The sequence below is a fragment of the Microtus ochrogaster genome (assembly GCF_000317375.1).
Source record: "Microtus ochrogaster isolate Prairie Vole_2 chromosome 14 unlocalized genomic scaffold, MicOch1.0 chr14_random_1, whole genome shotgun sequence".
In the NCBI taxonomy this organism is placed as follows: Eukaryota; Metazoa; Chordata; class Mammalia; order Rodentia; family Cricetidae; genus Microtus; species Microtus ochrogaster.
The window spans coordinates 165,858-177,398 of NW_004949096.1; the positions used below are offsets into that span (position 1 = coordinate 165,858).

Here is an 11,541-nt window from a genome sequence, read left to right on the forward strand (position 1 = left end):
CCCAGAGATCCGCCTGCCTCTCTGGATATTATGGGCCTGAAGGCCGAGTGTATCTCGGACTCGGCACTGTGGCCCGAGTCACGAACTAAAAAAATGGCACCTGGGAGCATGCTGTGTTAGCTAATGGGCTACACGCTTGAGTCCAATCACGCTTCCTGAGCTCCGGTAGCTAATCTTGCTCGCAAAGGCTGGTAAAGATCGAGCTTGTGCCCCCCATGCTGGGGCGGGGGCAAAATAGCCCGACGTTGGATGCCAAAATGTAATGGCATAAATAATGCAGACAGATTGTAAAAATATATACAGCTTTAATGGGTAAATAGACTTACAGAACCACCGTTCCTGCGGAGACCAGGAAAGCAGAAGGGAGCGCTGCAAGCACACTTGTCAGATTTATAGGTAAACATTAGCCCTAGGCGAACACGCCCCCTAAGGGGTGGGACTTATCCCTACATCTCCCCTTTTATGTTATGTTAATCATAAACTGCTTGGTCTAGTAACTCAGGCTTCTTATTATTCTCATAGCTTAAATTATCTCGTAATTCTTGTCTGTGTCAGCCAAGTGGCTTAATACCCTTTTTGGTGAGGCAGTCATATCTTGCTTTCTCTGTGTCTGGGTGACAACTGAATCTTTTCTTTTCCCAGAATTCTCCTGTTCTCTTTGTCCTGTCTCTACTTTCTGCTTGGCTACTGGCCAATCAGTGTTTATTTAAAATACAATTGACAGGGTACAGACCATTGTCCCACAGCACTGGTGATTCCGAATCAACGCAGATTCCCTGGACTGGGCCTTGTATGACCACCTGATGGATTTCCTTATGGACCTAGGGGCAGACAACACTTTTACAGATGAGTTGGTGCAGCTCAGTATAGTCCTAGAGCACCAAGAATTTATCACCTTTCTTGAGGACCTCAGAAGTTTTGTCAAGAGCCAGTAGAACTGTCAGAGACTGAGGGCTTTAATTTAGATGGCAAACTTTGACCAGTGAACAAATGCTACCTTGATGTCAGAATCATGCTTTGAAATGGCTGTCATCCTAATATGGGAGGAAAGAAGCAAATTTAAGTTATTTCTGTTAACGCTTCCATTTACTCTTCATTTGGATATTTTTCTCCTGTACAAATCTATTATTTGTAGATTTTTGTATAATATAATGATGGATAATAAAATTAATGCTATCTACTCCAAAAAAAAAATCTCTTTGCAGAGCCGGGCAGTGGTAGCACACACCTTTAGTTCCAGCAGTTGGGGAGGAAGAGACCAGCATGGTCTACAAGAGCTAGTTCCAGGATAGGCTCCAAAGCTACACAGAAACCCTGTCTCGAAAAGCAAACAAACAATCCCCCCAAAAGACACCCTCCAAAAAAATATTCTTTGCAGGGACTCTGACCCTGCCTGGCTTCAACACTCTTTGGAATCAGGGATCTAGACACCATGACCCCTTCAATTTTTTACCTCTTAGGTCTACAACTGGTACCACTTGGGTAGTGCTGTCAAGTTCTGCCGCCAGATACAGGTGTATCTTGCCCTTCATGGACCACACCTCTTATCAGCTTCTGTGTGCTAATCCTTGGGAAGCATTCTCCTAGGCAATTACTTTAGAGGAATATGGAAACAAACACTTTTCCCTAACTACATTCTTAGTTACGCTCTCTCCTTTCAAATAAATTTGTATTTTGACAAGTTGGAGCCTTTGATGGGTGGGGTTTTGTCCTTAAGACACTATTCCTTTTGTGTGCAGAACAGAGTATTTTTCTTCTGTAGTGTTGATCTCTTTAACAGTTATAGAATCGGTATGTTTATATCCACAAAATAACATGCTGTTTTGATTGATATTACACTGAATCTATAGATCAATTTAGGAAAAAGACCTGACATCTTGTCAAAATTGTCTTTCTTCCCTGGAACATGGATAATTTTCCATTATTTGGTTTTATTTCAAGTCAATTTGTATCTTTTATTAGTAGATACTAAAAATATAACAATATAATGGGTTTCACGAGAACATTATAATGCATGTATATGATATGTTTTAATTGCATTCAGCCTTCATTGCCTTGTTTCTCTGACACCAATTGATAGTCACCTTCTCAAATAGTTTCCCTTCTATTTTATTTTTTTTAATGACTGTGAGTTTTGTTAGGGAGCTTGGGCACCTTACCAATGGCTGCATCACAGAAGATGTATATTCTTCCTCCAGCAACCATTAACTGGCTATAAATTCTCAGGTAGAGGCAGGGCCTTGTGAGTTCTTCCTCTCCTCCATAACAGGATGTTGGTGGCTCCAACCTTCTGCAAGTAATCATAGCTTATGTTCAGGATTGCAACAGCTATCTTATACCTGGGAGTCATTTTCCACACAACTCCATGCCCTTCCTCCAGCTCTTAATTCTTTCTACTCATTATAGTGTTCCCTGAGCCTTAGAGGAGGTGATATAGCTGTCCTATTTATAGATGAGCATTAATCTCATACTTATTTTCATTTCTTTGGCCAGTTATAAACTTGTACATTTACTGCTGCACTAGCCAAAACTGACAGCAGCACTAACCTATGCACACAAACACAGTTGTTTTGAAGGCAGCTTGCCCATTTAACAAAATAGCAGCAGTAGCTTGTACTCTAAGGCAGTGGTTTTTCAACCTTCCTTGGAATGTAGGAAGGAATCGTGCTGGCCTAGCAAAGTGGCTGTAGTAGATTCTTTTCTAAGGTCCTCCCCCAGGAAATAGGGTAGGGTTCTAATATCACATTTGATTTCCCTCCTTTTGAGTGGGCCTTGAGTCCAGCTAGATAGCTGTTGGTTACCACCAATATGTGAGGGTTATTTATTGGAACTTTTTAATTACTTTGTCATGCTGGTTATTGTTGTTTATAGGTATTACAACTGGGTAGAACTATTAATTTCTTCCCTCCCTTAATGCCTTGGATAATATTTTCCATTACCATGAAAGCTAGACTGCAGGAAGGGGCTTTCAGGTTAGATCCAGCTCTAATAATCACTTGAGCTTGGTGTCCTAAGTATGAGCTATCTTCAGCAATCAGGTCTTATCTTCAACCTCTGAGAGGCAACCAAGGGCAACAGCAATCATCTATCTTGTTTTGGGAGTCATTTGGATTACCCTGATTAATCATTTGAAAGAAGAGTTCTGGTGCTTAGTACTGGGATTTTGTTCATCTGTGGTTTTTGTGGGAGCTTTGTCAGCCCAAGTGACTTAATAGCCTTTAATGTGTGTGTGTGTGTGTGTGTGTGTATGTAATTGAATACATATACACTTATATGACATATGTGTTGTGTATAATTTTAGATAAATTTAAGATGTAGTGGTTTGGATAGGGATGGTCCTTATAGACTTATGTGTTTGAATACTTGGCCCATATGAAGCTGCACTATTAGGAGGTGTTGCCTTACTGGAGTAGTTTGTAGCCTTGTTGAAGGAAGTGTGTCACTATGGAGGCAGGCTTTGAGCTTTCATATATGCTCGAACTATACCCAGTGTGACACACAGTTTCCTTCTGTTGCCTGTTGATCAAGATGTAGATTTCTCAGCTTCTTCTCCAGGACCATATCTGCTTGTATGCCTCCATGGCCAACTGTGATGACAATCAACTAAGCCTCTGAAACTGTAAGCCAGCCCCAATTAAATGTTTTTCTTAATAAGAGTTGCTGTAGTCATAATATCTCTTCATAACAATAGAAACACAAACGAAGACAAGATAGTATGATTCCTTGAGTCTTTATTAAACATTGGTATAATGTATCCCTTGTTTCTCCCTCCTTTTGTATTTATCTCCTCCCACTTCTCCAGTTGGAGCCCCTGCCCTGCTTTTCTGCTGTGTTAATCTCTTACATTTCTTTTAGACACTTTTTTAGAATTTCTATATTTTACATCTTTGTTATTGAATTTATTTTAATTCAAATATTTACTTCATTAATAAGGGTTTTAAAAAGTTCCCTGTTTGATGATGCCCACAATTTTGCCATATCTGATGGTGCTTATATTTGATTATGCTTTTATAAAATAGTTTCCCAGAAGGAAGGCCTTGCTAAGAAGAGGATTCTTTAGCTTACTTAGAAATGGTTTCTTTTTTTCCTGTACAAGGAGAATATTCACTAGTATCTTTTGTGAGTTCACAGTAGAGCTTCTATAGGGAAAGATAGCAGGAGTAGGTCCACAGGCCCCATGACTTATGCTCCTGGAGTTTCACAGTAGCCTCCAGCAATTGGTAAATTACATTTAAGGTTTTCCTAATCTGGCATTGACTCTTATAGAAATTGCTGCTCTGGTAAATGGAAACTCTTTGTGTTTGACTGTACCTTCATTTCTAGGCTAGCAAGTTTGTCCAGGATCTACCTTCTGCAACAAGTCTAAGAAGAACCGTTGACTTTTCCATTTGCTCTGGTTTCTACTTGTTAGAATACTTAAGTACCTTACATTGTCATAGAGAAACTAGAAGTCATTTATCTGTATTTGTAATTTTGCTGAAATTAGTATTTTATTGAGCATCCAAAGACATGTATATGTTTGAAAGAATTTGGAGTCTTTCAGATGAATAGTATACACTCTGTTGCATAATTTAAGCAATCAGGAAATTTGTCTACTTTTTCTTGTCAGTTCACCTGAAGAACAGCAGGACCTCTCAGGATAAAGATTGACATACTGTCTAACATAACAGAGTTCAAAGACCATTATATCTGTTTCATTATACAATATTATTATAATATAGAAGTAGTAAGTCTTTTGATGCCAGTAAGTTAGTTTTATATTCTCTGAACTCTATTTTTATGTCTCAGGGGTTAGAAAGCAAAAGCATTAAGAATAGTAGAATACATAGTAAATAATCACATTTCTATCCCTTAGAAGAAGCCTTATGGCCAGGCATAACAGTGCAAGCCTGTAATCCCAGCAATTGTGGATTTAGGAAGGAACATCAGGTGTTGAAAGCCAGCCTCATTTACATAGTGAGTTAGAGGCCGTTTGGGTTACCTAAGGTGCAGTTTCAAAAGGAAAAAAAAAAGCCTTATGTGTAATTTAGATATATAAATGTTGCTTTGTGGATTTGAGAATATTTTATTAATTTTTATTGAGCTCTACATTTTTCTCTGGTCCCATCCCTGCCTCTCCCCTCCCCTTCAACTCTCTCCCAAGGTCCCCTTGTTCTCAGTTTACTCAGGAGATCTTGTCTTTTTCTACTTCCCATGTAGATTAGATCCATGTATGTCTCTCTTAGGGTCCTCATTGTTGTCTATGTTCTCTGGGATTGTGATTTGTGGTTTGGTTTTCTTTGCTTTATGTTTAAAAACCACTTATGAGTGAGTACATGTGATAATGGTCATTCTGGGTCTGGTTACCTCACTCAAAATGGTGTTTTCTAGCTCCATCCATTTGCCTGCAAAATTCAAGATGTCGTTATTTTTTTCTACAGTTTGTTTCTTTTTGTTCTAAAGTTTTCAAATGTTCTGTTAATTCACTAGTGTGGGATTTTTCCAGCTTCTTTATATAGGCATTTAGTGCTATGAATTTTCTTCTTCACACTGCTTTCATTGTGTCCCATAAATTTGGGTATGTTGTGTGGTCATTTTCATTGAATTTTAGGAAGTCTTTAATTTCTCCCTTTATTTCTTCCTTGACCCACTCACGTGAGCACTGTTTAATTTCCACATCTTTGTTGGCCTTCTGGAATTAGTATTGCTTTTGATTTCTAGTTTTAAACCATGGCAATCTAATAAAATACATGGGGATATTTCAGTTTTTTTGTATTTGTTGAGGTTTGTTTTGTTACCGAGTATGTGGTCAATTTTTGAGACGGTTACATAAGGTGCTGAGAAGAAAGTATATTCTTTTCTGTTTGGATGGAATATTCTATAGATGTCTGTTAAGTTCATTTGAGTCATAACATCTGTTCCCTTATTTCTCTGTTCATTTTTTGTCTGACTGACCTGTTCATTGGTGAGAGTGGAGTGTTGAAGTCTCCCACTATTAGTGTGTGTAGTTTAATGTATGATTTAAGTTTCAGAAGTGTTTCTTTTATATATGAGGGTGACCTTGTTTTGGGGGCATAGATGTTCAGTATTGAGATTTCCTCTTCGTGGCTTTTTCCTGTGAGTAATATGAAATGTCCTTCTTTGTCTCTTTGGATTGATTTTAGTGTGAAGTCTTTTTTGTTAGATATTAGGATAGCTACACCAGCTTGTTTCTTAGGTCCATTTGATTGGAATATTTTTTCCCCAATCCTTTACTCTGAGGCAATGTCTGTCCTTGAGGTTGAGGTGTGTTTCTTGTATTCTGCAGAAGGATGGATTCTGTTTTCGCATCCAATCTGTTAGTCTGAGCCTTTTAATAGTTGAGTTGAGTCCATTTATATTAAGGGATATTAATGACCAATGATTGATATGTCCTGTTAATTTAGTTTTCATTGCTGGCAATGTTAATTTGTGTGTTTTCCCCTTCTTTGGGATTTGCTGCTATGACACCATCGATTGTCTGTGTTTTTGTTGATGTAGCTTTACTTCCTTAGGTTGGAGTTTTCCTTCTAGTTTTTTGTGTAGGGCTGGGTTTGTGGCTAGGTATTGGTTAAATCGGGTTCAGTCATGGAATATCTTGTTTTGTCCTTCTATGGTGACTGAAAGTTTTGCTAGGTATAGTAGTCTGAGCTGGCCTCTGTGGTCTCTTAATGTCTACATAACACTTGACCACGACCTTCTGGCTTTCATTGTCTCCAATGAAAAGTCAGGTGTAGTTCTGATAGGTCTGCCTTTATATGTTACTTGGCCTTTTTCCTTTGCAGCTCTTAATATTCTTTCTTTATTCTGTATGTTTAGTGTGTTGATTATTATGTGGCAAGGGGACTTTTTTTCTTTTGATCCAATCTGTTTGATGTTCTGTAAGCTTCTTGTATCGTTATAGGCTTATCTTTCTTTAGGTTGGGAAAGTTTTCTTTTATGATTTTGTTAACTATATTATTTTGTGCTTTTGAGTTGAACTTCTCTTTCTTCTATATCTATTATTCTTAGGTTTGGCCTTTTCATGATGTCCCATATTTCCTGGATATTTTGGGTTAAGCTTTTGCTAGATTTAAAGCTTTCTTTGATGAGTCTATTTCCTCTATTGTATCTTCAGCACTTGCGATTCTCTCTTCCATCTCTTGTATTCTTCTGTTTATGCTTGCATTTGTGGTTCCTGATCATTTTCTCATGATTTCTGTTTCTATAATTCCCTCATCTTGTGTTTTCTTTATTATATCTTTTTCAATTTTTAAGACTTGAATAGTTTCTTTCATATGTTTGCTTTTTCTTGGTTTTCTTTAAGGGATTTGCTGATGTCTTCCAATTTTTTGTTTGTCTTTTCCTCCATTTCTTTGAGGGAATTTCTCATTTCAAACTCTTTAAGAATTTCAAATATTCTCCTGAAGTTATTTTTTAGGTCATTTTCTTCTGTTTCATCTATATTTGGTTGTTCAGGTCTTGCTGTTGTAGGGTCTTTAGGTTTTACTGGTGTTGTATTGCTCTTCGTGGTGTTGTTACCTTTTCTACTCATCTCTTCTTCTAATAGAGTGGTTGGGCTGTCTGTGATTCTGTTGATTAATCTTCTAGGTGCCAGTGAATCCAAGGCTCAGACGGTTGTTCCTGGTGGTACAGTCAGAGTCTCATGGTCTTAGTTACCTGGTTGGTCACTCTGTGTTCCTGGAGGTTACTCAGTGCTCCTGGGCTTTGCTCCACTCCCTTGGTGTTTGCTCTCTCAGGCCTGCACTGGCCTAGGTTGTCGGCTCAGACCTATTTCTGGAATGTCCCTGGTCTGGATCTGTTCTTGCAGAGGCTCCTGGCTTGGGGTTGGTCCTGTAAAGGACTCTGGCTCCAATATACTCCCTCGGAGGTCCCAGACTCATGCTCAGACCGGCAGAAGTTTCTGGTTCTTGCCTACTCCCTTCCATGTCCCAGACTGACACCTGGACCCACAGAGGTCCTGGCTCAGGCCTACTTCCTCAGAGGTCCCAAACTCATGCCAGGACCTGCAGAGATCTCTGGTTCCTGCCCACTCTCTCCAAGGTCCCAGATTCATGCCCAGACCCACAGTGGTCCGGGCTTAGGTCTACTCCTTTGAAGGTCCCAGATTCACGTCCGGACCTGCAGAGGTCTCTGGCCCTGCTCCACTCACTCAGCGGTTGCTCCCCTGTATCTGCTCCTGTGGAGTTTGCATCTCAGATCTGCCCTATCCCTGGTTGCTGGCTCAGTCCTGCCTCAGTCCTGGCAAATGTCCCTGGTCTGGATCTGCTCCCACTTCCATGGGATTTGCTTTCTGAGGCCCAAGCGGGCCTAGGTAGCTGGTTCAGTCTCTCTTTCATGGAGCTTGTCACCTCAGGCCTTCTCTGGCCCATCCCTGCTTCCACAAATGACCCTGATCCGGTTCCACTCCTGCTCTCATGGAGGTCACTGTCCAAGGCCTGCTCTGGCCCAGGTCACTGGTTCAGTCTTGCCCCTGTGGAGTTCACTGCCTCAGGCCTTCTCTGGCCCAGTTTGCTGGCTCAGTCCCACTCCTGTGGAATTTATAGCCTCAGGACACCTTGAACCCAAGGTGGAGTTCATTGCCTCAGGCCTACTCTGGCCTAGGTTACTTTGGGGCAAATGATGTGTCATAATGGGAGGGAAAGTATGAACTGTGTCTTTGTTACTGTCCTATTGCTGTGATCAAACATCATGAGCAATCAGACTTAAAGGAAAGCATGATCTCTCTCAGCAACAGTTTTTACTTCAACATTAATATATTGTAAGTGGGCCAGATCACCAGACAAGAGTCACGACAGTTTCTAAGAGTCCCTAAACACTGAGTCACCAAGCAATCCTATAATAACCCATAAACTTTTTGTTTAAACCCACCAATCAGCCCCCAGACTAATTTTTCCTCTCTGGAATTCCGCTAACCCCGTTTAAAAGGTGGGCCTGCCAGCCGTCGGGTCATCGCTATGTGCCACCCCAACATGTTCGAATTTTAATAACGTGGTCTTCCTTATTGTTTCGTGACTGGTGGCCTTTGATGGGACTACTCACTGTCCTGGTGCTCTTTTCTCCTTACACTTTACATTTTGTAATTCTTTTGGCTTCATTTGCTCCTTTGCATTATAGGACTGCATGAAAGTAATTACTAAAAGCTCAATATGAGGCTCCTGAAATTTCCTATGCTAAGGAAATTCAAAACTTTACAATTTATCCTGAAGCAGACTCTTTGGACAAGAACAAAAAGCAGTCACATTCTGTAGTGAAATTTCACAGGAATGGTATGTAGCTCAGTTGCTAACATTGTTCGCATTTGCAAGCCTGGCTCCTACTAGATTGGCCCATTAAGCCCCACTTACAGTATTCAACTGCTTTCCTCTCGCCCAAAAGCATTTCGCATCTCTCTGCCACAGAGCATGGTCAGGCCTGTCACAGCTGTAGCCCTGCTTCCAGTACCAACTTCTGTCCTTGTTACTTTTCTATTTCTGTGACAAACAGCATGAGCAAGACAACGTATGCAAGAAAACATTTAATTCGGGGCTCATAGTTCCAACGGGATAGAGTCCAAGATCATCATGGCATGGAGCATGTCAGTAGGCCTGGCCGTGGAGCAGTAGCTGGGAATCTGATGAACAAGGCATGGGTCAGGGGAGAAAAAGGGGTAGAGAAAGAAAAAGAAGGGGAGGGAGGAGAGAGTGCTAACTGGAAATGCCACGGCCTTTTGAAACCTCAAAGGTCATCCTCAGTGACACACCTCCTCCAACAAGACCACACCTCCTAAATAATTCCTTCCAAAATAATTCCATGAACTGTGGAGCAAGTATTCAAACACATGAGACTATGGGGCTATTCTCAGGCAACCTGTCCCAATCTGGTGCCTGATACTCAGTCTGGTGAAAATGAAAGTCACAGCATTTAAATTTCTCATTGGCAGTGTTTCTGTCAAATATCTAAATAATGACTATATTTCTATGTTAACTTTCTGACTCAGGAAAGGATTATAACTGAATCATTAGACAGGAAAAGATTATCAGTGACTCATACGGATACGGCCATCCGTACCTTATGCCGAATGTCCACAGCTGTATAAACTAGGTTGTAGGGTCAAATGGCTGCACTGCAATGTCTACAATGCAGATATGCGATACGGAAGGACAAGGCCAGAAGACTGTTTGATCAAGACAGGGCAAATGAACACTTACTAGAATACTAAGAAGATGTGTATATCAGTCACTTGTGTCATGCTGTGCTGGAATAGCACTATAAAAACAATTAAATCATTTTTGAGTTATGGTCTTGAGAGATAGCACACAGCATGATAGCCAGGCATGGCCACAGACAGGAGAAGGCTGAGAGCAAGAGCAGGAAACCAGCTGATCACATTCTCCTTCAGTCCCAGGGATCAGAGGGAGATAACAGGAAAGTGGGGGGCAATGCACACACAAAACCCTCACCCACCAGTGACATGCTTTTTTTCAACAAGGTTCTACCTGGTTTATTCTGTGAAGGAGAGAGAATCTTTAAAATCTACTAACTTATATCCCCATATTTCTTAGTTTAAATTTGAGGGAAATTCTTCCAGATGAAAGAAAAACATGAGGAATGGCAAATTATATTATACTTTTATATTTATTTTTAACAACTTTAAACTTTATTACATAAAAATTGCATTAACACAACTGAAACATAATGAACAAAAAAGTTAAATACAAGTTTATCACACATAAAATGGATTATTCTATAATTGGCAATGCCCATGCTAAACACAAAATCCCCACTTCCACAGTGGGAATGGGATATAGCACCATTAATCTAACAAATTAAGTAAAAAACATAACTATTCAATTGACAAAAAAACCATTTTAAATAATTCAGTATAGTCCTAGCTGAGGTTTGGATTCAATGAGACCTGAGATAAAAATGGATATTTACTATTACAGTTATTTTTAATCAGCTTTCAAAAGTAAGGCAGGTCCCCTTAATTCTGGGAAAGACTGTGTCTTTGGATGACCATAATGCTTGTCTTTACAGTCCTGGACAAGCAGGCAGCAGTTTGGCCATATCTAATGGCCACACAAGTGTACATAAATCTTGGACAGACAGGCAGCAGCTTAGCCACACCATACGGGCCACACAGTTCTACTTGAGTCCTATAGGCAGGCAGTAGCTTGTCCACAACTTGTGGCCCACAGGTGTACATGAATCTTGGACAGACAGACAGCAGCTTGGCCACATCATATTGCCACACAGGTTTACCTGAGTCCTGGACAGGCAGCCAGTAGCTTGGCCACATCCTATGGCCACACAGGACAACGTAAGTCATGGACAGGCAGGAAGCAGCTTGACCAATCATATGGTTACATATTTCTACAACCTAGGCAATTCCAATAGAGTTTGATGGGTCAGAAAAGAATCAGTCGGTACAGTTCATTTTCCTTTTTTGTACAATTTTCAAATGTTAAAAAATACATAAAAACAAACCCCCAACTTAAGTTTAACAGATCCAGCTCCAGCATTAGAGATGCTAGTCGACACTGCCTGCCTCCTCTTGTTGAT

The 11,541-nt window shown here is 40.3% G+C and overlaps 1 protein-coding gene and 1 pseudogene across 1 annotated transcript in view; both read left to right on the forward strand.

Annotated features, from left to right (window-relative positions):
• The window catches only part of LOC101979988, a 7,790-nt pseudogene extending 6,855 nt beyond the window's left edge, over nt 1-935 (forward strand).
• Nucleotides 1-11,541, forward strand: part of Ccdc73 (coiled-coil domain containing 73) — a 126,863-nt gene that overhangs the window by 49,407 nt on the left and 65,915 nt on the right. The window lies entirely within an intron of this gene.